The sequence below is a fragment of the Cervus canadensis genome, chromosome 11 (genome assembly GCF_019320065.1).
Source record: "Cervus canadensis isolate Bull #8, Minnesota chromosome 11, ASM1932006v1, whole genome shotgun sequence".
In the NCBI taxonomy this organism is placed as follows: Eukaryota; Metazoa; Chordata; class Mammalia; order Artiodactyla; family Cervidae; genus Cervus; species Cervus canadensis.
The window spans coordinates 67,948,955-67,974,265 of NC_057396.1; the positions used below are offsets into that span (position 1 = coordinate 67,948,955).

The following is a 25,311-nucleotide window of genomic DNA, read 5'->3' on the forward strand; positions in this document are numbered from 1 at the left end:
TTTGGTGCTACCAGAATGTATCACACGGCTTTGCCTGGAAGTCAGCCCAGGGGATTAACTGACTTAAGCGGATTCTGCTTTTTGCAGTTTCTTCATTTTCTCTATTCTGAACCTCTGAGTGCTTGGAGTCTTTTGTTCTGTTTTGGTTTTGTTTGTTAGTTTTTTGAGTGGCAAATTATAACTGTCTGCACTATTTGGTTGGGTCAAGAGAAGAGAAGGGACAGGTAGGAGAGAGGCCTGTTCAGTAGGGAATCCAAGAGGGCTTAGGGGGAGAGGGGCCTGTATAGACCTGGAATAGCGTGTTTGTAAACTGGGCCTTTTCCTTCCATAGTAATAGACTGTGCTGGAGAAGAGATGTCTGTTTCCCCAAATCATGAGGTTAGGGGAAATGCCCGCAGTGTTACGGTTGATGTATAATCAGATATTTTCTTCCTATAAGATTGTTTTTTATTAAAGTATGATGAGAACAAGTTATTACTGTCCTTTCTTATTTTGCATCACTTTCACTGTTTCTCTTTAATGAAAAATGCAGGACGTTGCTGCTGCTTCCTTAACTTGCAGGCTGCATGCCCGTCCTCTTTGTTCTTTGTTAAATATGAGCTGGCATGTGTTAGAACGTTTGCATTTGCTCTTCGGGACTTCAGTGGTTTCTAAATTCAGCCCTGGCTAAGCCAGTTCTCTGTTTGCCTGAATCAATTGAGACTGCTATTTTTAGCAACAAAAGGGAATTGAAATAGCAATTTTCTTCCCATGTAATAGATCCCCAAGAGGAATACTGATGCAAGCTCTCTGTCATTTTCTATTCTCCCCACCCCCCAAAAGCACTCAGTGGAACCGCAGCTGTCTTGGTTTGCGGCAGTATTAATCTTTTAATCAATCCAGTGTTCTCTGCATTCAGGTGTTAGTGGGGGAGGGTGGGTAAGGGTCCGGAGAAGGAATCTGCCTAGAATAACTAAGCTCTTATGCATGGGCCCTGCAGTCAGAATTGGGTGGGTAGTGGCAGGGAACAGAAGAAGCTAAAAATAGCACGTTTGCTTCCAGCATTCCTCTAGTCTATTTTTGATGTTTGATATTGGTAAGGTTGATTGGATTCTTACTAAAAATATCTGTTCCTGGCAAGTTGAGGACACCAAGAGTAGACTATTTTTAACCTACACAAACTGAAGCATTTTCGTGGACTCTCTAAAATCTGGAGGCTGAGCCCTGGCCAGTTGCCAGTATTTTATATAATCTGTAACAAGCAAGACACTTCTGGGTGCCAAGTTGGGATATTCTTTACAGTTGTCAGTTTCCATCTTCTCAAATCTTGCAAATTTGGTTTTGGGTGTTATATTTACATATGAAAACAGAAGCCTTTAAAAATCTCCTTCCCCTGGAGCGCCCCCACCTTCTTCCTCTTACTTCAGTTCTGCCCCTGGCCGTCATAAAGACTCACAACCCATAGGGCTGTGGGTGATACCTGAGGCCACTGGATTATGGGTGGGCGACACCTGTAGCGTTATTCTGTGTATTGTTGAAAACTCCCTACTTACTCCATAGCATTATGGAATCGGAGAACACCAAATGTTAACTGAAGAAGCCAATCTTAATGACAAGAACAGAGATCTGTCACAGCTTTGGTAATGTGGCGTGCTTTACTAAGCCCAAGAGATTCATCCCGCCCCCCCCCCCTCCCCCCCCCGCCGCAATCTTGCTCTGGATCTGTTCAGTTCACATCCACCCTGGCACATTTTGAGTGAAGTAATTCTCTCTAGCATTGAAAATCATCTCTTTTCAAGGACCACCCCCCCCCCCAACTCAGAATCCTTTGAAAATGCGTGTCTATAGATTCACCATAAACTGAGTTAAACTTCTGAATGTGACATTTCTTAAATTTTATTTTAGATCACTGATCCTTGATAATGAGAGGGGCTGAAGAGTGCTGGGGATTGTGTGCAGTGGATGATTGGGCATTATTTCTGGAAAAAAAAAAAAAAAAGTAGGTGAAGCAGTGGGGAGTGTCACAAGAAGATAGTCCTTCATTCGTAACCTCCTTTTATCCTTCACTCATCTTGTGAAACATCATCTACTTTTTGCCAGACACCGTGCTAGCCTTTAGACTGTGGTGACCCAGACCTTTATGGAAGTTTATATGATGAATGTCAGGTAGGGGAAGTACAGACCAAGGGGCCAGGGGGCTACGAGATCCTGCTGATCTAGAGGTCAAGGAAGGTCCAAGGGAGAGGAAACGTTCAAGTGAAACCCTCAAGGATGGGAGAGAGAAACTGGTGGAAGTAAAATTGGTGGTAGTGGAAACAACATTTGTGAAAAGAGAGCATGTTAACTTTGTAGAAATTAGAAAATTTTCAGCATGACCAGGGCAGTGGGTGGTAGGGGGACAGTGATGGGAGGTAAGGTCAACTCATGGAAGACCTTGTAAAGAATTAAGGGCAATGGGAAACCATTGACAGGTTTTTGGCAGGGAAGTGATGTCACGTTTGCCCAATGGACCAGTCACTTTGGTTGCAGTGTGGAGAGTAATTTGGAGAGGAATAAGAAAGGGAGTAGGTGAGTGAGTTAGAAGTCTGTTGCAGCAGTTCTTGTGGGAAGTGAATTCTCGTAGCCCAGGTGGTGGCAATGGGGAGACATGAATAGATTTGTGTTCCAGGTTTTATATAATTGGCTGTAGACAAACATTGTCATTTCTTGATGGAAGAATGAGATCATAAAAATGGTGTTTGAATCCACGGGACTCTCAGGAGTCTTCTCCAGCACCACAGTTCAAAAGCATCAATTCTTTAGCACTCAGCCTTCTTTATGGTCCATTTCTCACATCAGTACATGACCACTGGAAAAGCCATAGCTTTGGTTATACAGGCTTTTGTCGGCAAAGTGATGTCTCTGCTTTTTAATATGCTGTCTAGGTTTGTCATAGCTTTTCTTCCGAGGAGCAAGTATCTTTTAATTTCATGGCAACAGTCACCATCCACAGTGATTTTGGAGCCCAAGAAAATAAAGTCTGTCATTGCTTCCACTTCTTCCCCATCTTTTTGCCATGCAGTGATCGGACCAGATGCCATGATCTTGGTTTTCTGAATGTCGAGTTTGAAGCCAGCTGTAGCCGCCGCTTTTGAATTGGCTGGACAAAGGGCAGAGAGGAGCCTCTCCCTGATGGGTCACTTGTTTACCGCAGCCTTCCTCAAAGTCCCTCCCAACACTGCTTGCATTTCATTTCCTGAATTTAGTCCCGAGGCTGCACCTAGCTGCTGGGGAGGGTGTATTCCAGGCCGCGATTGCTACCAAGAAGGAAAGGAGGGGTGGGTACTGAGAAAGACAGTTAGCAGGATCTGGCCCCTGTGTGTATATAACGGAAGAAGGATGGGTCCCCAGGGTTGTTTTTGCATATTTTTTATTCTTTTGGTGTGGCTGTATTTAATTTTTTTTTGTTGTAAGAAGGCACAGAAAGCAAGCAGTACTTCTAATGTGGGTGATTTTGAAAGCTGGTCTTTGTTTCATTTGATTTTCATTGCAAAGTGGTAGAAATATCAGGGTGATAGTGCTTAGATGGTGTTTCCCAGAAGACCAAACAAGAGATGATCTGCATTGATGAATACTTAAAAATTTTAGTAGTTTTCTGTATACATATTTTATACTAATATTCTATTTATATTATATATTAATTGAAACTGGTGGTGTTTTACCAAATCAAGTAACTAAACAAATAGTAATTCCATTTTCTATTAAATTTAATTTTTTAAAAATCAGTTTTAAGAAAGTATTAAGTGACCTTAGGAAACATGTAAGCAATGCTATACTGATACTTCGGAAACTAGAATAGATGGAGAATTTGTTGAATCAGTTTACACCATCTTTCTATTCCTGGTAGGAAAAGACTTCTTTTTTTGGAAAGGCAATACACGCACATGGTTAAAAAATACTGACAGTAAGAAGAGTAAAAAATAGTAACCTCTTTCCTGTATTTCCCCAATGTCCCAGAACAACTGCCAAAAGACTTTTGATTTAAGATGTGCTTTATTTAGCTTCCTAAAGTGAATGATGAAGAGTTGACTACCCAGACAATATGGAGCATCTAGTGAGGACACACTGTTATTTTATAAAATTAAAAAAATTATTCAACTTGGTTAAGGATTATTTTCTATCCAACCATGAGCTGCTATCTCTGCTACTACTGTTGGAAGATTTCTTTAGCTTTAAAGCAAAGAATATATCTTTAAAAGCAAAGACAGAACAATCCTTGTCCCCGTCCTCCCTGTCTTAAGTTGACAAATTTAATGTTTTTTTGGCATAAAGTAAAACTTTTGCGATTGACTAAAGTTTGACAGATGAACTTGGTCATGTTTGTACATTATTTCAAGCATATTACTGTGAGGCTGCCAGGGTTAATACCATGACGGGCGGCCTGGACCTAAGTTTTAGCTTCCCCCGAAATGGTAAGATTCCCTACCCCCATCAGGTAACCTGGAGCCAGCCAATCAATATGCGCCCAGTAAGAACAAAGGGAGAGCTGAAAAGCCCGCGAAAGTCTGTACCGATGGAATTACTTTGCAAACATGTAACCAATCCGCTTAAGCCAGCTACTAACCGCTTTTGCATATCTTATAAATTTGTGTACCAAGCTTGAGCTCGGCGCTTTCTGACCCTGCACCACTGTGATGTTTGTGGCAGAAAGCCCTGGCTCGAGACAGTAATAAACTTACCTTTTTGCGAGTTGCATTGTCTTGGAAGCCTTCTCTCTCTCCCCGCTCGGGGATTCGGACATCGGGCATAACATTTGGGGGCTCGTCCGGGATCCCTTGACAGGGAGAAGAGAACGCTTACAGGACAAAGGGGAAGGATAAATAATAACACCGGTGCTCAGGAAGCAAGACGGCTTAAGGCCGGGGCCAGCGGACGCACTGGGCGGCAGCCGACTCCGCGAGAAGGCTGTTTTTAAAGGGGGAGCAAGACGGCGTAAGGCCGGGGCCAGCGGACGCGCTGGGAGGCAGCCGACTCCGCGGGAAAAAAGGTTCCTCTCCCGACCCCGAGTCTGGTGAACAGCGGACGCCATTCGGTAAGGTGAATCTGCTACCGGGAGGCAAGAAAATTCAGGGGGCCCGAAAACCCAGCGCTGTGTCGTCGGCCGACGTTTGTTTGTCCGTGTGTTTGTCTTTGGCTCTCCGTGTTTTTGTGTGTGCCGGCATGGTCTCTAGTCTCGTTCTCTTCTGGTGCATCGTTCTTTCTCACTTCTGACTTATTCTCTCTCTCCCTTACCATTTATTCTTTGACCATGGGGCAGGGAGAATCTACCCCACTTTCTCTCATGACTGACCATTTTTCGGATGTCAGGGCCAGGGCCCATGACTTGTCTTTGCTAGTCAAAAAAGGTAAATTAATAACTTTTTGTTCTGCAGAGTGGCCCGCCTTTCAGGTTGGATGGCCTCCGGAAGGCACCTTTCAACCGTCCATCATACAGGCTGTGAAGGAGAAGATTATGGCTCCTGATCCCTGGGGCCATCCGAGTCAAGTCCCCTATGTCATGGTCTGGCAGGATCTAGTGGAAAATCCGCCTAAATGGTTAAAACCTTTTGTTTACAAACTTCCTAGTTCCTCCAGTTCACAGGTCCTGGTGATGGAGACCCCCCCAGAGGAAACCAAAAAGAAAGAGGACCCAAAACCAGTCCTTCAGGAATCATCTTATCCAAACCTGATAGATCTAGAAACGGAGATAAGGCCTCCGCCATATGTGCCCTCCTTGCAATCCCCTCCGAGGAGAGAAGCTCCCACAGGTGAACCGAGAGGATTAAGAGGGCCAACGGGAACCGACCGTGAAGGGGGACCGGCATTGGGGACCCGGGGGAAAACTAAGGGAGATAGGGGTAAGCAAGACCCTGGGGACCCAGAGTTACCTTCATCCACTGTTCAGGCGCTCGCCGTCCGAGTGGGACCAACTAACCCGGACGGAGAGCGAACCTATCAGTACTGGCCCTTTTCCACGAGTGACCTGTACAATTGGAAGACCCAAAACCCTCCTTTCTCAGAGAAGCCCCAAGGCCTCATTGACCTCTTAGATTCCATTTTGTTCACTCATAATCCCACCTGGGATGATTGTCAGCAGCTGTTGCAGGTGCTCTTCACCACGGAAGAACGGGAGCGAATTCTGGCAGAGGCACGGAAACGGGTACCAGGGGTCGACGGGAGGCCAACCGCCCAGCCTCATCTTGTGGACGAGGGGTTTCCTCTGTTGCGGCCTAACTGGGATTTTGAGCGGGTGGAAGGTAGGGAGCGTCTCCGAGTGTACCGCCAGACTCTAATGGCTGGCCTGCGGGCTGCAGCAAGAAAGCCGACAAATCTGGCAAAGGTAAATTCAGTAAGGCAAGAGCCCACTGAAAGCCCGGCAGCCTTCCTAGAGAGGCTGATGGAAGCTTTCAGGCAATATACACCTATGGACCCCCAGGCTGAGGAGTCACGCGCTGCAGTTTTGTTAGCGTTTGTGAATCAGGCAGCCCCAGATATTAGGAAGAAATTACAAAAGGTAGAAGGGTTGGGAGAACAGACAATACAGGATTTACTGAAAGTAGCTGAAAAGGTATTTAATAATAGGGAGACCCCAGAAGAAAGGGAAGAGCGAATTCGGCGGGAGGAAAGGGAATTAGCGGAAAAGATCAGGAAAGAAGAGAGGGAACATAGGGCGAGGGAAAACCGGAAGAACCAGAAGGAGCTAGCCCAGATTCTTTTTGCGGGGTTAAAGGCCGGAACAGAATTGAGGGAACCTCGAGACCCCCGGACGGGAGAAAAAGAAAAACCAAAAAGGCAGGCCCTAAAGAAGGATCAGTGCGCCTACTGCAAAGAACAGGGGCACTGGAAAAACGAGTGCCCTAAGAGGGACTCAAGGAGAGGAATGACCCAGAGAGAGAAAATCGCCCCCGGAACTCGAGTTCTATATGCGGGGGAAGACAGTGACTAGGGGAGTCGAGACTCGGCACCCCTCCCCGAGTCCTGGGTAACCACACATGTGGAGGGGAAACCCGTTGGCTTCATGGTAGATACTGGCGCCCAACACTCTGTTTTAAATAAAAAACTGGGACCAATGTCTAAGAAAGCCAGCTTAGTGCAAGGAGCCACGGGGACAAAAAGATATTGTTGGACCACAGAACGGAAAGTAAATCTGGGGACCCACCAGGTGTCCCATTCGTTTTTGGTGATACCAGAATGCCCAGCCCCTCTACTTGGAAGAGACTTGTTGACTAAAGTTAATGCTCAGATCCATTTTGACCCCGGGGGAATGTCAGTTACGGATGGACTTGGACAACCGATACATGTCTTGTCCCTAGCCTTAAGGGATGAATACAGACTTTTTGCGCCTAAGTCCTCAGAGACCGTAGCACTAGATGTACAACCGTGGGTCCATAAATATCCATTGGCCTGGGCAGAAACAGCAGGAATGGGACTAGCTAAACAGAGACATCTGGTCGTCATCGAGCTAAAGGCCGAGGCAATTCCTGTGAGGGTGAAACAGTACCCTATGAGCCAAGAAGCTCGGCGGGGGATCACTCCTCACATTCGACGGCTCATGGAGGCCGGAATTCTCAGGCGATGCCAATCCCCTTGGAACACCCCCTTACTGCCGGTGAAGAAGCTAGGGGGGACAGATTACAGACCTGTCCAAGACCTGCGAGAAGTCAACAAATGGGTGAGTGACATACACCCAACTGTCCCTAACCCGTATACCCTCCTGAGCAGTTTACTGCCTGAGTACACTTGGTACACTGTGCTGGACTTGAAGGATGCCTTTTTCAGCCTACCCCTGGCAGTCCAGAGCCAGGAGATATTTGCCTTTGAATGGACTGAGGGGGAAGGCCAACCGGTAGTACAATTAACTTGGACCCGCCTCCCACAGGGGTTCAAGAACTCCCCTACCTTGTTTAATGAGGCTCTGAGTGAGGACCTCTACGAATATCGGGCTTGCCACCCAGAGGTCATTCTGCTACAATATGTAGATGACCTTATGTTGGCTGGAACCACAGAGGAAGCTTGCGGCCGTGCCACTGGGGACCTATTACAAACCCTAGGCATCTTGGGGTATCGTGCTAGCGCAAAGAAGGCACAAATAGCCCGGCAAGAGGTCACCTATTTGGGGTATAAGATCAGGCAGGGGCAAAGGTGGCTAACTCAGGCCATGAAAGAAACAATATTGCAGATACCAGAGCCCAAAAACCCCCGCCAGGTGAGAGAGTTTCTGGGGACTGTTGGATATTGCAGACTGTGGATTATGGGGTTTGCTGAGAAGGCCCGGCCCTTATATGAGGGAAGTAAAGAGACCCCAAAGTGGACTTGGACTGAGCCAATGAAACAGGCTTTCCAGACACTCAGACGGGCCCTACTAGAAGCCCCAGCCCTTGCCCTGCCTAACCCAAATAAGCCATTCCAGCTGTTTGTAGATGAAAAGCAAGGAATAGGAAAGGGGGTCTTGACTCAACAATGGGGACCATGGAAGCGGCCGGTAGCATACCTTTCGAAGCGATTAGACCCGGTGGCCGCTGGGTGGCCCCCTTGCCTTCGCATCATTGCAGCTACAGCCCTCCTCGTCCGCGACGCTGACAAGCTGACGTATGGACAGCAACTCTCGGTTTACACCCCCCACGCCGTGGAAGGGGTTTTAAAGCAGCCGCCGGGTAAGTGGATCTCCAATGCCCGCTTGACACACTACCAGGCCTTGCTGCTCGATACCCCACGGGTGCGTTTTCAGACCCCTTGCTGCCTAAATCCGGCCACGCTCCTACCCAACCCAGAGAAGGATAGCCCTCTCCATGATTGCAGTGAGATACTGGCTGAGGCCCTGGCGGCACGAAAAGACTTAACTGATGTACCCCTAAGCAACAGTGAGCTAGTATGGTTCACCGATGGGAGCAGTTATGTAAAAGATGGGCAAAGGAAGGCGGGAGCCGCCATAGTTGATGATTCAGGGCAGACGATATGGGCTGAGACACTACCCCCAAACACTTCTGCACAAAAAGCAGAATTGATTGCCCTAATACAGGCTCTGGAGCAAGCCAAAGGGAAGAGAGTCACCATTTTTACTGACAGCCAATATGCTTTCAGCACTGCCCATATTCAAGGTCCCATATACCAAGAAAGGGGATTTCGGACAGCTGAGGGAAAAGAGGTCAAAAATCTGCCTGAGATTCGCAGGCTCCTAGAAGCTGTCCAACTACCCCGGGCAGTAGCGATAGTACATGTCCCCGGTCACCAGAAGGGAGAAGACCCTAAGGCGCAGGGCAATCGTGCTGCTGATGCGGCCGCTCGAGAAGCGGCTAGCCGGGACTACACTGCCCCCATATTAACCGTGGGACTTCCACCTCCTGGTATGGGGACCTTGCCACCAGTTCCCGAATATTCCCTCCCTGATCTCGCCTGGATCAACAAGGATACCACCCTCCAGAAAGATGACCAAGATGGATGGTACCGAGACCAAAACAACAACCTGATCTTGCCTGCCACCCTGGGTCGTCACCTGTGTGAACACCTGCACACAACTACACACTTGGGAGAAAGAAAGACCCTAACACGTCTCCAGACGGCCTGCCTGAGGTTCCCTCGACAAAATGCAACTGTACGAGAGATAATTCAAGCCTGCGAAGCGTGCCAGCTGATGAGGGCAGAGAAGAAGCAGCACTCGGGAACGAGGTACCGAGGGGAAAAGCCAGGGCAACATTGGGAGATAGATTTCACCGAGGTAAGGCCAGGCAAGTATGGGTACCGCTATCTGTTGGTTCTGGTAGATACCTTCTCGGGGTGGGTAGAAGCTTTTCCCACTAAAGGAGAGACAGCAATAGTGGTTGCTAAAAAGATCTTAGAGGAGATAGTGCCTAGGTATGGGCTGCCAGTGACTATGGGCTCTGATAATGGACCTGCCTTTGTGAGCCAGATTGTACAAGGGCTGGCCCAAGCTCTGGGGACGAAATGGAAGTTACATTGCGAATATAATCCCCAGAGCTCAGGACAGGTTGAGAGAATGAATCGGACCTTAAAAGAAACTTTGACAAAGTTGGCAATAGAGACTGGTGGGGACTGGGTGACTCTCCTCCCCTTTGCACTCTTTCGGGCATGTAACACCCCTTATAAGCTGAATCTTACTCCTTTTGAGATTCTGTATGGAAGACCCCCTCCTGTGTATCCTATTTTCGAAGGAAAATGTCTGCCACCCCCTACTTTGGGACAATTCCAGCAAACTCTGATAGCATTAAGTAAGGTGCATAACCATGTTTGGAAATTGATTCGAGAGATACATGAGGGCCAAAACAAGAGGGCCCTCCCCTCACATAATATTGGCCCAGGTGATTGGGTTTGGGTAAAACGACACCAATCTAAAGTATTAGAACCTAGATGGAAAGGCCCTTATGTCGTTCTCCTTACCACTCCTACCGCTGTCAAGGTCGACGGGATTGGACCCTGGGTTCACTGCAATCACGTGCGGCAAGCCACATCGGAAGAACAGGAAAAAGCGCGAGCAGAATGGAAGGCGAGTCCTCACCCGTCAAATCCTTTGAAACTGAAACTCGTCCGCTGGGAGGCCTCCTAATTCTCCTGCTGATGGCAGCTCTCATCGACCCAGGAGCGACCAGTCATAACCCCCATCAACCTGCTAAGATCACATGGAAACTCAACGACGGGCAAACTCATGAGCTGCTCAATGAGACCTCAGGAATCCACCCTCCAAACACCTGGTGGCCGGACCTGAACTTCGACCTCTCAAGCCTCTTCGCAAAGCAGGACGGTCTCTATGATAAATACTATAGGGATGGGATAAAAAACCATAGGTTGGGGTTTTGGGCTTGCCCGGGCTATGTAAAAAATAACTGGAAAACCTGTGGTGGCATAGAAAGCTATTATTGCAGGAGCTGGAGTTGTGTGACCTCTTGTGATGGACCCCAGAGGTGGGATGTCGGAAACAGAGATCTAGTTAGCTTCACCTTCAAGGACCGTAGACACCAGGGGCCTCAGGTACGAGTACGATTTAACCAGGAACGGGCGAAAAAAGAAAACCGCTGGACCTCAGGACTGACTTGGGGTTTTCAGCTCCACGTAAATTGGCCCGGCCCCTACCCAGGCGAGCTTTTAATCATTAAACAGGTTATTGAGCCGGTGCAGGTACATAGTTTAGGTCCCAATCTGGTCAAAGCATTACAGGGGCACAAGGCGACCCCCAAGCCAACCCCCTTCAGACCAAGCTTGCCAGGAACATTTAACATCTCCTCTACCCCGAGCCTCAGAGGCAAACTGACAGAAACCCCTGGCCCTCTGGCTGTTACCATTAGCTCAGCAATTCAGGACCCCCTATGGGCCTTAGTGAATGCAGCCTTTACGGTCTTAAACCATACCAACCCTAATGCAACCCAGTCCTGTTGGCTTTGTTATAATCTTCACCCCCCCCTTCTATGAGGCCATAGGCCTCAATGTCTCTTACCACTTATCTTCAGGCCATAACCCACCCCCATGCCGATGGGAAGAACGCAAGGTTGGCCTCACAATGAATGAAGTTTGGGGACAGGGACTCTGTTTGGGCACAGTGCCACGTGATAAAACTTCCCTCTGTGCCCGGACTATTAGTAACCTACGCTTATATGGCAAAAATTGGATTGTGCCAGAGGTTGGGGGCTGGTGGATTTGTTCACATACTGGGCTAACCCCATGTTTAAATGTGAAGGTTTTTAACCAGAGTCAAGAATTCTGTGTCCTGGTTGCTGTAATGCCAAAAATCTTATACCACTCTGAAGAGGTTATGTACTCACATTGGGACCGAGAATTGCCAAGACAAAAGAGAGAGCCAATCAGTGCGATCACCATGGCAGCCTTGTTCAGTCTTGGGCTGGCAGGAGCAGGGACAGGAATAGCTTCACTATCTCTGCAAGGCCAAGGGTTTTCTTCCCTAAGAGCCGCCATAGATGAAGATATAACTCGCATAGAAGAATCAATCAGCCACTTAGAGAAGTCTCTGACTTCCTTGTCTGAGGTGGTCTTGCAGAATAGGAGAGGATTGGACTTGATTTTTCTCCAACAGGGTGGGGTCTGCGTGGCTCTGGGAGAAGAATGTTGTTTCTATGCAGACCATACAGGAGTAGTAAGAGAATCTATGGCAAAAGTAAGAGAAGGGCTGGCGCAACGAAAGAGGGAACGGGAGGCCCAGCAGGGATGGTTTGAGTCTTGGTTTCAACGCTCCCCCTGGCTGACCACCTTAGTTTCCACCCTCCTGGGCCCGCTTATAGTGCTATTATTGACACTCACGTTTGGCCCTTGTATTTTAAACCGGCTAATGTCATTTATTAAAGAACGTCTAAATACCATTCAGATTATGGTATTGAGGCAGCAATATCAGATGGTAGCCCAGGATGAAGAGAAGGATTCCTCTACAGGAACAAGAAGACAGGGGGGAATGTGAGGCTGCCAGGGTTAATACCATGACGGGCGGCCTGGACCTAAGTTTTAGCTTCCCCCGAAATGGTAAGATTCCCTACCCCCATCAGGTAACCTGGAGCCAGCCAATCAATATGCGCCCAGTAAGAACAAAGGGAGAGCTGAAAAGCCCGCGAAAGTCTCTACCGATAGAATTACTTTGCAAACATGTAACCAATCCGCTTAAGCCAGCTACTAACCGCTTTTGCATATCTTATAAATTTGTGTACCAAGCTTGAGCTCGGCGCTTTCTGACCCTGCACCACTGTGATGTTTGTGGCAGAAAGCCCTGGCTCGAGACAGTAATAAACTTACCTTTTTGCGAGTTGCATTGTCTTGGAAGCCTTCTCTCTCTCCCCGCTCGGGGATTCGGACATCGGGCATAACAATTACCTGTGATGACTTAGAGAACCAAAGAATTTGTCATTTCCTTTGATGGGGAAATTATACTTGATCCCCCATTGCCTGCCCATTGTACATGACTCTGGTTATTATAGATCTGCAGTGGTGCTTACAGAGATGACTAAGAGAGGCTCTCGGTTTCCAGTTTTAGTTTTTGTTTCTTTGTGCCCATAAAAATAATTTTTATACTTTTCTATTTTATCAGAAAAAAATACACTTGTGAGGCAGTGTTTGACTTATGTGTAACTATATAGTGCTGTATTTGGTTCTGAGAATTCTATGAATATGGGAAAGTGATATTTTTAATCTATCTAAAAAGATCGAAGGCTAAATTTTTAATACTTATGCAATTTGAAGTTGTATCATTTCTGTGTAATAGTTAAAGCCCTAACCATGAAATGGGTGGTTTATAGAATACCTAATATCCACAGTGGGTCTTATGCATCATTGTAGTCTCTGTAGTCATACACATGATAGTTTCTAAAAACCGTTAATTTGATTTAAATTTGGTAGTTAATAGGAGATGATAGGAAAAAAATGTTCTTGTTGGGAGCTTAAAGCCAAATCTTTTTGAGAAGTGTGTTTAGTATCTTATTCTCAACTTAGTCTGCTTTAATATGTTTAAGAGGGACCTTGGGGGAACTTCCAGTTTTAAAATAGGCAAGTAACAGTATTTTCTAGCCTTTTATCTCTTGGAATATGTAGGAAATTATTTAGGAGAATAAATTCTCCTAATAATTAGGAGAATAAGAAGCAGTAAGCACCATTTGGATGAAATGAGGGAACTTCTGAAATCCTTGATTCCCAGTCACAGAGAATAAAGTTGGAAGAGTGACAACTTACTTCACAGAGCAGATGTCTAAGAGCTCACAGATGGTCCACCACTGAGAAGCAGGCAAGTTTGCTATGGACCCCAGAAAAACACAGGAATTCAAAAGACAAGGATGAGGAAGGGCACCGAACCAGATGTGCTTGTGAGTCCAAAAAACTGGGCGCAGGAGAGAGCGGAGGTGAGACACCAGACTGGAAACAGAGGTTAAGTGGCAGGTCTGCAGACTAACAGCTGCCCAGCTACTCAGCAACCAGCAACTCAGAAGACTGGAGTTTGGGGAATGAAGAGATACCAGAGTCCTAGAAAAGATAAAGACACTGTTATCTGTATGTTATCTGTATTGTTACCTGCATTTGGAAGAGTCATTTTCCAATGTTGGATCTGTTGTTTTGACTTTAACCTTTGCTTTTTGTTGCTATTGTTATTATAATCATACATAATGGCCTGCCTCAGGTAACCCTGTCCCTCTGCTTGACTTAAACTGAAGTGTCTTTGTTCAGCTCACAGAGAGACAATCTGACCCAGCCCATCTGGTGAATGGCTGCAAAAACACGAAATTGACACCCTCCCACTGTGGGCCTCCCCCCACCTCCCACCACTGGCCATTCCAGGAGGTATTTGCAAGATTAATAGCCTTTTTTACTTTACTTCCTTACCTCCTCCCACTCTGTTCAGTAAAAGAATCTGGCATCCAGATCCCACAAGATGGTTGTTTTGAGACATTAGTCTGCCATCTTCTCTGTCTGCTGACTTTCTGAATAAAGTCGTATTCCTTCCCTCCACACCTCATCTGTAGACTTTTTGGCCTGTCATGTGGTGAGCGCGGAGCAAGCTTGGACTCAATAACAGTACTGACTTGTGGATCCCCTAATCAAAGAGCTGGTTTGCCCAATGATTACCCTATAGTGAAGGCCCCAATTTAGTCATCCCACCCATGCACCCTCATTGCCATGTTATTGTCTCCAAGATGAGACAAACCAAAACAATCAAAAATAACTTAGAGGAAACAGAATAAAAGAGTAGAAGAAACTATAAATATATAAACAAAGTCTAATTAATGTCCTTAGAGATAAGAGAAGATAATGAATGCATAGTAAGAATAAGCTGATGCTTTAAAAAGAGAACAATCAGAATAGAGAAGAGCTCTTCATTACTAAAAAATTGACAACCTAATTTTAAAAGTCAATACAAAATTTGGAAGATAAAAGTTGAAGAGATTTCCAGGAAAATAAATAAGAAGAAAAGTAAAATTAATAAAGAAATTGTTATATCCAAACTCTGGTTAATGGAAATTATAGAGAACAATGTGAGGAAGAAATTATCAAATAATTAATATTTAATACATAAGAAAATTGCCAGAATTGAAGACCATGAATTTGGAGTCCCATCAGTGCCTAGCACCAATGAATGGAGAAGCACCCACTCCAAGTCCTGTTATCATGACAGAGTCCTAAAGATGAAGTAACAATCCTGAAAGCACCAATGACAAAAAAGCAAATTGTCATTTGCAAATTGTCTGTAACTAGAATGGGTGAAACATTCTTTTTAAGCAATACTGGTGCAGTGGAGGGTTGTTTTAAATTTTTTGTTGAAAACGATCTCCTGTTCCAAATTCTAGTGTAGACTTTAAAAACGTGCACAACCAAAAATTTGAGAATTATGTTTTATTTGGCAGACATACTGAGGACTTAAGCCCAGGAGACAGCCTCTTAGCTCTGAGTGACTGTTCCAAAGAGGTAAGGGAGGAGCCAGGAGATACGAGTTTTTGCAATAAAAAAACAAGTAATCAAAAGATTGCTGTTGATTAAAGAAAACCAGACTTCTTAAGTTAATGAATTTAGTGCTTTTTCATGTATGGGAAGATGCCAGAGTCTGGGTTTATTGAAGTCATTCCTTTGATATGCACCCTAACAGTCCAGTATCCTGATTCTCTCCATCCTGATTCCCCTGAGGGTGCACAGTTGGGGGCAGCTGCAGTGGCTGATGGCTTGATGACCTCAGCATCCTTTGTTTACTGATGGCAGGCAGCATTCTTTGTTCATACTAGTTAAACTACTACAGGTGAAGTTAGAATATAGACTATATTTTTAAAGATACAAAAGATTAAAAAAAATTGCCTCTTCAACTGTCACACGAAGAGATGTGATAACTAAATTTAAAATTCTGGATGGCATCCTAGAACAGAAGGACACTCAGTAACAAGATTGCCTGAAAAAAATATGAACTTTAGTTAATACATCATTATTGGTTCATTAATTGTGACAAATTTTCCATACTAATGTAAGATGTTAGATGTTAGTAATAAGAAGAATTAGCTTGGAGTTTGAGAAATACTCTATATTCACATTTTTTTTTGTTTGTTTTTAGATAAGTCATACTTTAGCCACCTGATGCAAAGAACTGACTCATTGGAAAAGACCCTGATGCTGGGAAAAGTAGAAGGCAGGAGGAGAGGGGATGACAGAGGATGAGATGGTTGGATGGCATCACTGACTCAATGGACATGAGTTTGAGCAAGCGCCGGGAGATGATGAAGGACAGGGATGCCTGGTGTGCTGCAGTCCATGGGGTCACAAAGAGTTGGACACGACTGGGTGACTGAACAACAAAAGCTGCTTTAAAATTTAATAATTACTTTTCAAAATGTTTAACAAATGTATCTAAATGCGTCCTTGTTTGGCAATTTAGATGTGCTCCATAATGAGGGACTAGAATAAGATCTAAAAAACAAGAGCTTCAACCCAGGAGAGTCCAAGAGAATTCCCAAGTTAGGTTCTAGAACCATAGCTGATGTATCTATTCCATGTTGGAATAGGATGAACGTTAGAATGTTCTGTGAAGGTGATCTTTAAGGGAAAGAAAACCAAAAAAAAGCATGGAACAAACTGCTGGGGTTGATTGTGTGGAAAATTATACTGAGAGGCCTTTAGAGACTGGGGGAACATTTAAAAGGAAAACTATGCAAATGCAAGAAAAAGGCCATTTTAACTCCAGGAGAAGAAAAATGTTGATTAGGAAAGAAAATGTAATTCTGCTATGCTGTCTGGTTCACTAGTGGATGATATATTTTTCTAGCCACAATAATTGTTGAATAATAAAGGATTTGACAGATTTTGTTCCTGCTCTCTGTGAAGTGAAGTGGAGTCACCCAGCCGTGTCCGACTCTGCGACCCCATGGACTGTAGCCAAACAGGATCCTCCGTCCATGGGATTTTCCAGGCAAGAATACTGGAGTGGGTTGCCATTTCCTTCTCCAGGGGATCTTCCCAGGGATAGAACCCGGGTCTCCTGCCTTGTAGGCAGCCACTCTCTGGGAGGGAGTATCTAAATCCTTGGAGTTTCCTAAGTGATAGGGGTATCTTTGTTATTCATGGTGGGCTCTGATAATGTATGCTAGTGAGATCGCTCATGGTGGGACTGTATGGAGAGCTTCAAGATGGGGGCTGGTCCTGCTGGAAACACCAACCTCGGGATTAGAAGATTGGCGCCTTGAGCCATGGGATACCAGCTGAACCTGCCAGCCTCTGCGGAGGGATGAGGAGCCTTGAGTCTGAGTTCAGTCCCATGGCCGATGATTCAGTCAACCACACCTTTGTAATGAAACCCAGTGAGAACTCCATCTTCCCACCACGCACTGCTCTCCTCAAGAAAAAGTAACCACTCCTGTGGATTTATTCTCCATTCACACTGGATCACACTTGGAGAAGGAAATGTGACCCAGAAGGAAAGGCTGGCTCACACTCCAGTATGGTTGCCTGGAGACTCCCATGGACAGAGGGACTGGTGGACTACAGTCCATAGGGTCACAGTCGGACGTGACTGAAGTGACTTAGCACTGGATCACAAGCTAGTACACCAGCTATTTTACTTGCTTTTAAAAATATATCAATATTTCTAAAGGTCTGTGCAGTAGGACTTGATTTCCTTCATCTGCCAAAAGCAGCTGTGTTGTGTAGAACTCCCAGAGGCAGTGCTGCTGTGTAAAATGATGATTTAAGTAACATTAAGCCCTTCTTGCAAAAATCATCTTGCAGTTCCTAGTGAGTGAACACACTGATGTTCTGGGGTGGGGCTGGAGGAGTGGCCCCCCTTACTCAGGGAGGTTCTAGAAGCGCTACAATTTGGGGACCCTCCCACACCTTGCCCTCTGTGGCTGTTCACTGGGCTGGTCCTGATTTGTATCCTTCATTAAAAAGCTGTAGTCATGAATTGTCTTAGGTTATCCTGAGTTCTTTGAGTCATTCTGGTGAATTCTTGAACCTGAGAAATTGTGAGAACCTGAACATTGTAACCAACTAGTCACCAGTGTGGGTGGCCTAGCGATGCCTGGACTTGTGGCTGGTGTCTGCCTCGTGGGCAGTTTCTCTGTCTTTAACCTGTAGGATCTGCACTCACTCTGGGTTAATGTCAGAATTGAAGTTCCAGTATTATAACAATGTAATGACTAACTTTTGGCAGAATCTTGTGCTATAACTTCATTGGAAGGATGGGGAAATTTAAAGGGGGTGAAGATTCTCTTTCAACCCTAATGAGTCAAGTAATATAAAAATAAGTGAATCAGGGAATTAGAGTATAATCGGATTTAGAACATGTAAAGACAAGGAGAGGCAATTAAAAGCAGTGAAAATTGTTGTTTCTGGGGATAGAGTAGGAAGGTGCAGAAGGATACAGATAAAATCCCACTTTTTTTTTTTTGGTCTAAGCCTCTTGAAACTGTTTTTTCTTTTTCAAGCTAAGTTACGTATTTCTTAGATTTAAGTAAAATCACTTTAAAAAGAAGGGAGCCTGACTTGTAGGCCCTCAGTAGTTCATCACGAAATAGACTTGGACATATGTGATGTGTGTATGTAGGGGAGGTATTTAGGGGATGTTTTTAGGAGTGGTACCTAAAAGTGAATAAGCAAAGGAAGCAGGATAGGGCAGAGGGAGAAGTCAAACTGATGCTGGGATGGCCCATAGAGATCCCTAAGTGAGGTAAGGGAGCTGGATCTTTGTGTGGAACGGTAATTACGCATGCATTAACCAGGGGAGGGCTGTAACCTTGGGCAAGGCAGCTCCCTTTGACTGAGGATCATTCCTGGGAGATGCTCTCTTGTGTGCTGAGAGCAGATAACACTCCTGGTTAGAGGATTGCCCAAAGACCTCTGTACTGGAAGCAAGGATGTGGTTGGTACTCTTAATGGTGCCCAATGCCCACTACAAACTCCAGAAACTGGAGAGTCTGATTAAGTTTTGATACCCATCAGACAAATTTTATAATCTCTAGTCCTGGCATATTCTTGGCTTTGCAGGACTATTTTTAAAGTGTGGTATGCTGGTTGAGGGCTTCTCAGGTGGTGCTAGTGGTAAAGAACCTGCCTGCCAATGCAGGAGACTTAAGAGACATGGGTTTGATCCCTGGGTCGGGAAGATCCCATGGAGAAGGGAATGTCAACCCATCCCAGTATGCTTGCCTGGAGAATCCCATGGACAGAGGAGGCTGGTGGGCTACAAGAGCTGGGCACGACTGAGGTGACTTACCTGCATGTGTGCTGGTTGAGGTCAGCTTGGAGTTGGCAGTTTTCACATACACACAAATACACACACACACACACACACACACACACCAGAGTCATCTGTATTCTTTTGAAATATGTATATTACAGCCAGAAATTCTAGATGTATTAGTTGGGGTGAATTTATTGTCATTTAATTATTGAGCTTTTTCATATTAAGGGATTTCAAAACACCTAATCTGAGAAAGTCTGATGTTGCCATCGACTCAGTGCTGTAATCCCATGTAGGATTTGCTTGCTCCACAATTGTTGAGCATAAGCAGAATAATCTAGGTACCAGAGGCTCTGTGAGTAGACAGGTTGAGTGGCAGACAGATTAGGAGAGTATAAGGTATCGTACTTGTATCATGAAGAACTTTGAGAAACCAGGTTCTCAGGGAAATCGTCTAAGTCTTGTTTTGTAGTTTGTAAGAGCAACTAACTGTGAGCATCATTCATGCATTCAGCAAATGTCTACTGAGCGCTTGCCTTGTGCACATCACATAGCAAGGAGCCTAGAATCCAGTAGAAGAATTAAGACGTGTAAGGAGATGCATTTGAAAGTAGAGTGGCAAGTGCTGTGAGAGAAGTGCGTGTAAAGATGTGGAAGAGAGAAAGAATTCGTTTGAAGTGATCTGAACAGTGCAGTTAGTCGGTGGAGTCTGAACAAGCTATGAAGAAAGAGGCATGGAGATGAGGTTCTGGGGATCTGGGAGAGAGCAGAAAAGTTTATCACAGAGAAAAGGAAAAGGAGAGAATTGGGAACAATTAGAAAATGTTTGTCCTTCTTGTGTGAAACATTAGTGAATCAGTGACAGGAATCCAATGTAAAATTTGGGTCCCCATACTTCCAAAATACTCAGAAGATGAAAAGTTACAGAAATGTGCAACAGAGTTGATAATGAGGTTGGAGGAACTTGCCTATGATACTTAATTTCCTATAGGTGGATTCCACTACAAATGTTTAAAATCATGAGTTAATAATGTTTTTTGTAAGCAAAATCACAATCATAAAAACACATGAGTTACCTTTGAGAGGTATCAGAGAACCAATTTATTTTGAAAACTGGTAAGTAAAGGAAAAAAATCCAACATTTATCTTGTGCTCCTGTGCAAACTCTGTATCAGATAACTGATAAGGAGTCATTTCTCTATGGAAATATTCCAGCTAATAATTTAAGCTGGGATGACAGAATTCAAGTATCAGTATAGTTCAGTTCAGTCACTAAGTCATGACTGACTCTTTGCAATCAAATGGACTGCAGCACGCCAGGCTTCCCTGTCCATCACCCTGTCCAACTCCTGAAACTTTCTCAAACTCATATCATTCACGTCGGTGTTGCCATCCAACCACTTCATCCTCTGTTATCCCCTTCTCCTCCTTTCTTCAATTTTTCCAGCATCAGGGTTTTTCGAGCCAGTTCTTCATATCAGGTGGCCAAAGTATTGGAGTTTCAGCTTCCGCATCAGTCCCTCCAATGAATATCCATGGACTGATTTCCTTTAGGTTTGACTGGTTGGATCTCCTTGCAGTCCAAGGGACCTCTCAAGTCTTCTCCAAACCACAATTCAAAAGCATCAGTTCTTCAGCCCTCAGCTTCAATTCCCACATCCATACATGACCCTGGAAAAACCACAGCTTTGACTAGACAGATCTTTGTTGGCAAAGTAGTGTCTCTGCTTTTTAATATGCTGTCTAGGTTGGTCATGGCTTTTCTTCCAAGGAGTAAGCATCTTTTAATTTCGGCTGCAATGAAATTACAAATCATCTGCAATGATTTTGCAGCCCCCCAAAACAAAGTCTCTCACTGTTTCCATTGTTTCCCTATCTATTTGCCATGAAGTGATGGGCCTGGATGCCATGATCTTAGTTTTCTGAATGTTGAGTTTTAAGCCAACTTTTCCACTCTCCTCTTGCACTTTCATCAAGAGGCTCTTTAGTTCTTCTTTGCTTTCTGCCATAAGGGTGGTGTCATCTGCATATCTCAGGTTATTGATATTTCTCCTGGCAGTCTTGATTCCTGCTTGTGCTTCATCCAGCCCAGCATTTCTCATGATGTACTCTGCATATAAGTTAAATAAGCAGGGTGACAATATACAGCCTTGACGCACTCCTTTTCCTGTTTGGACCCAGTCTGTTGTTCCATGTCCAGTTCTAACTGTTGCTTCTTGACCTGCATACAGATTTCCCAGGAGGCAGGTCAGGTGGTCTGGTATTCCCATCTCTTGAAGAATTTTCCACAGTTTGTTATGATCCACACAGTCAAAGGCTTTGGCATAGTCAATAAAGCAGAAGTAGATGTTTTTCTGGAACTCTCTTGCTTTTTTGATGATCTAACGGATGTTGGCAATTTGATCTCTGGTTCCTCTGCCTTTTCTAAATCCAGCTTGAACATCTGGAAGTTGACGGTTCATGTATTGTTGAAGCCTGGCTTGGAGAATTTTGAGCATTACTTTACTAGCGTGTGAGATGAGTGCAATTGTGTGGTAGTTTGAGCATTCTTTGGCACTGCCTTTCTTTGGGATTGGAATGAAAACTGACCTTTTCCAGTCCTGTGGCCACTGCTGAGTTTTCCAAATTTGCTGGCATATTGAGTGCAGCACTTTCACAGCATCATCTTTCAGGATTTGAAATGGCTCAACTGGAATTCCATCACCTCCACTAGCTTTGTTCGTAGTGATGCTTCCTAAGGCCCAGGGTGTCATTCCAGGGTTGTCTGGCTCTAGGTGCGTGATCACACCGTCGTGGTTATCTGGGTCATGAAGATCTTTTTTGTCTAGTTTTTCTGTGTATTGTTTCCACCTCTTCTTCCTATCTTTTGCTTATGTTAGGTTCATACCATTTCTGCCCTTTATTGAGCCCATCTTTGCATGAAATGTTCCCTTGGTGTCTCTAATTTTCTTGAAGAGCTCTCTAGTCTTTCCCATTCTGTTGTTTTCCTTTATTTCTTTGCATTGATCATGGAGGAAGGCTTTCTTATCTCTCCTTGCTGTTCTTTGGAAGTCTGCATTCAAATGGGTATGTCTTTTCTTTTCTCCTTTGCCTTTAGCTTCTCTTCTTTTCTCAGCTATTTGTAAGGCCTCCTCAGACAACCATTTTGCCTTTTTGCATTTCTTTTTCTTGAGGATGGTCTTGATCACTGCCTCCTGTACAATGTCACAGACCTCCATCCATAGTTCATCAGGCACTCTGTCTATCAGATCTAGTCCCTTGAATCTATTTCTCACTTCCACTGTATAATCATAAGGGATTTGATTTAGGTCATACCTGGTGGTTTTCCCTACTTGCTTCAATTTAAGTCTGACTTTGGCTATAAGGAGTTCATGATCTGAGCCATAGTCAGCTCCTAGTCTTGTTTTTGCCGACTGTATAGAGCTTCTCCATCTTTGGCTGCAAAGAACATAATCAATCTGGTTTCGGTATTGACCATCTGGTGTTGTCCATGTATAGAGTCTTCTCTATACATGGAAGAGGGTGTTTGCTATGACCAGCACACTCTCTGACAAAACTCTATTAGCCTTTGCCCTGCTTCGTTTCATACTCCAAGGCCAAATTTGCCTGTTACTCCAGGTACCTCTTGACTTCGTACTTTTTCATTCCAGTCCCCTGTCATGAAAAGGACATCTGTTTTGGGTGTTAGTTCTAGAAGGTCTTGTAGGTCTTCATACAGCCGTTCAGCTTCAGCTTCTTCAGCATTATTGGTCAGGGCATAGACTTGGATTACTGTGATATTGAATGGTTTGCCTTGGAGATTAATAGAGATCATTCTGTCTTTTGGAGATCATATCCAAGTACTGCATTACGGATTCTTTTGTTGACTGTGATGGCTACTCTATTTCTTCTAGGGGATTCTTGTCCACAGTAATAGATATAATGGTCATCAGAGTTAAATTCACCCATTCCAGTCCATTTTAGTTCACTGATTCCTAAAATGTCAGTATTCAGTCTTGCCCTATCCTGTTTGACCACTTTCAATTTGCCTTGATTCACGGACCTAGCAATCTAGGTTCCTATGCAGTATTGCTCTTTACAGCATTAGACTTTACTTCCGTCACCAGTTACATCCACAACTGGGTGTTTTTGCTTTGGCTCCATCTCTTCATTCTTTCTGGAGTTATTTCTCTACTGATAATCCAGTAGCATTTTGGGCATCTACCAACCCGAGGAGCTCATCTTTCATTGTCCTATCTTTTTGCCTTTTCATACTGTTCATGGGATTCTCAAGGCAAGGATACTGAAGTGGTTTGCCATTGCCTTTTTCAGTGGACCACGTTTTGTCAGAGCTATCCACCATGACCCGTCTGTCTTGGGTGGCCCTACGTGGTATGGCTGTTAGTTTTATTGAGTTAGAAAAGGCTGTGGTCCATGTGATCAGTTTGGTTAGTTTTCTGTGATTGTGGTTTTCATTCTGTCTGCCCTCTGATGGAGAAGGATAAGAGGCTTATGGAAATATCACCATTTTGCAGTCTCTAATTAAATAATATATCTCAGTGGTGAACATCAGTGGCTGCTTACATAACAAAAAGCAAAATTAGCAAACCTGTGCCTCCTGATAGAAGTACGTACTATTGCTTATAAAGTATTCTTACCCAAAAAATTAAACCTGAATTTGATCACGTAACTATTAGTGGACAGAAGAACATGTTAAATGACATCAGGAGGATGCAATCAGCCACTGACAGGCTGGTTAAGTTAAATGTATGTTCTAATATATTCAACAAATGCCAGGGAGGGGAGGGGGAGGGAGGCAGAGGGAGAGGAAGCAAAGCCGATAGAGCAGATAGAAAATGGCAACCCACTCCAGTATTCTTGTCTGGAGAATTCCATGGATGGAGGAGCCTGATGGGCTACAGTCCATGGAGTCGCAAAGGGTTGGACATGACTAAGCAGCTAAGAGGGGGAGAGACAGAGATGGAGACAGACATAGATATGATTTCATAACCTGTTCTGTTACTTCATATTCTATTATGATTGTGGAAGATATGACTAGGAAGAATTTAGATATGTTTGCCATATTTCTGAATAGTAAAAGTAGGGAAGATGTTAGTTGCTCAGTCGTGTCCAACTCTTTGTGAACCAGTGGACTATAGACCACCAGGCTCCTCTGTCCATGGAATTCTTCAGGCAAAAATACTGGAGTGGGTAACCATTCCCTTCTCCAGTGGGTCTTCCCGACCCAGGGATTAAGATCCAGGTCTCCTGCACTGCAGGCAGATTCTTTACCGTCTGAGCCACAGGGAAGCCCATTTCCGGATGCTGTTCACAACCATGCTATGAATTTGTTAGCAAACAGAATTTTAGAGGTAAGATACCATGGTGTGGTCTGACCTGTTATCATTGTCAAGTGTTTATGCTACATAAGATTTTAGAGCTTTAAAGAGAAATATGCTTTCTCATAGAAGAAATAGATATTACTTGATTTCTACTACCTATATATATATTTTAAAGGTTTTAAATGTATAATAGGCTAGTGTGTACTTACTTGTACAGCTCCATGCATTTTTACATACACACATACACATCAAGATACAGAATATTTCCTACATCCTGAAGGTTCCCTTAATGCCTTTTCCCTGTCATCTACCCCATTACCCAGGAGTAGCCAATATTGTAACTTCTGTCATTATAGATTAGTTTTTCCCTTTTTGGAATTGGATAAATGGAATCAAAACAGCTTGCACACTTTTATTTCAGGCTTTTTTGGCTCAGTATAATGTCTGAGAGATCTGGTCATCTTTTGCATGTATTAATAGTTATTTTATTTAAAAAATTGCTGTTTAGTATTCTGTTGTGTAAATATACCTTAATTTACTTACTCATTCTCTTGCAGTTTAATATTTGGACAACTGTGCATCAATAAAGCTACCATGGACATTATTTTGATAGACATGATGTTTTTATTACCTCTTGGGAATTGTTAGGTCACAGGTGGAGGCACGTTTATTTCTGGACGTAATGCAAAGTCATTTTCCCAAAATGATTGTGTCAATTTATAGTGCCGCCAGCATTGTATGAGAGTTCTAGCTGCTTCCCATCCTTGTCAGCCCTGGGAAGTGCAGTTTTTTTATTTTTAGCTTTGTGCTGGGTATTCGCTCCTAATATTGAACCACTGG

General features: G+C 44.4%; 1 protein-coding gene across 3 annotated transcripts in view; it reads left to right on the plus strand.

Moving 5' to 3' along the window:
• The window catches only part of HSD17B12 (hydroxysteroid 17-beta dehydrogenase 12), a 171,925-nt gene that overhangs the window by 41,695 nt on the left and 104,919 nt on the right, over nt 1–25,311 (plus strand). The gene's annotated exons all lie outside the window — the stretch shown is intronic.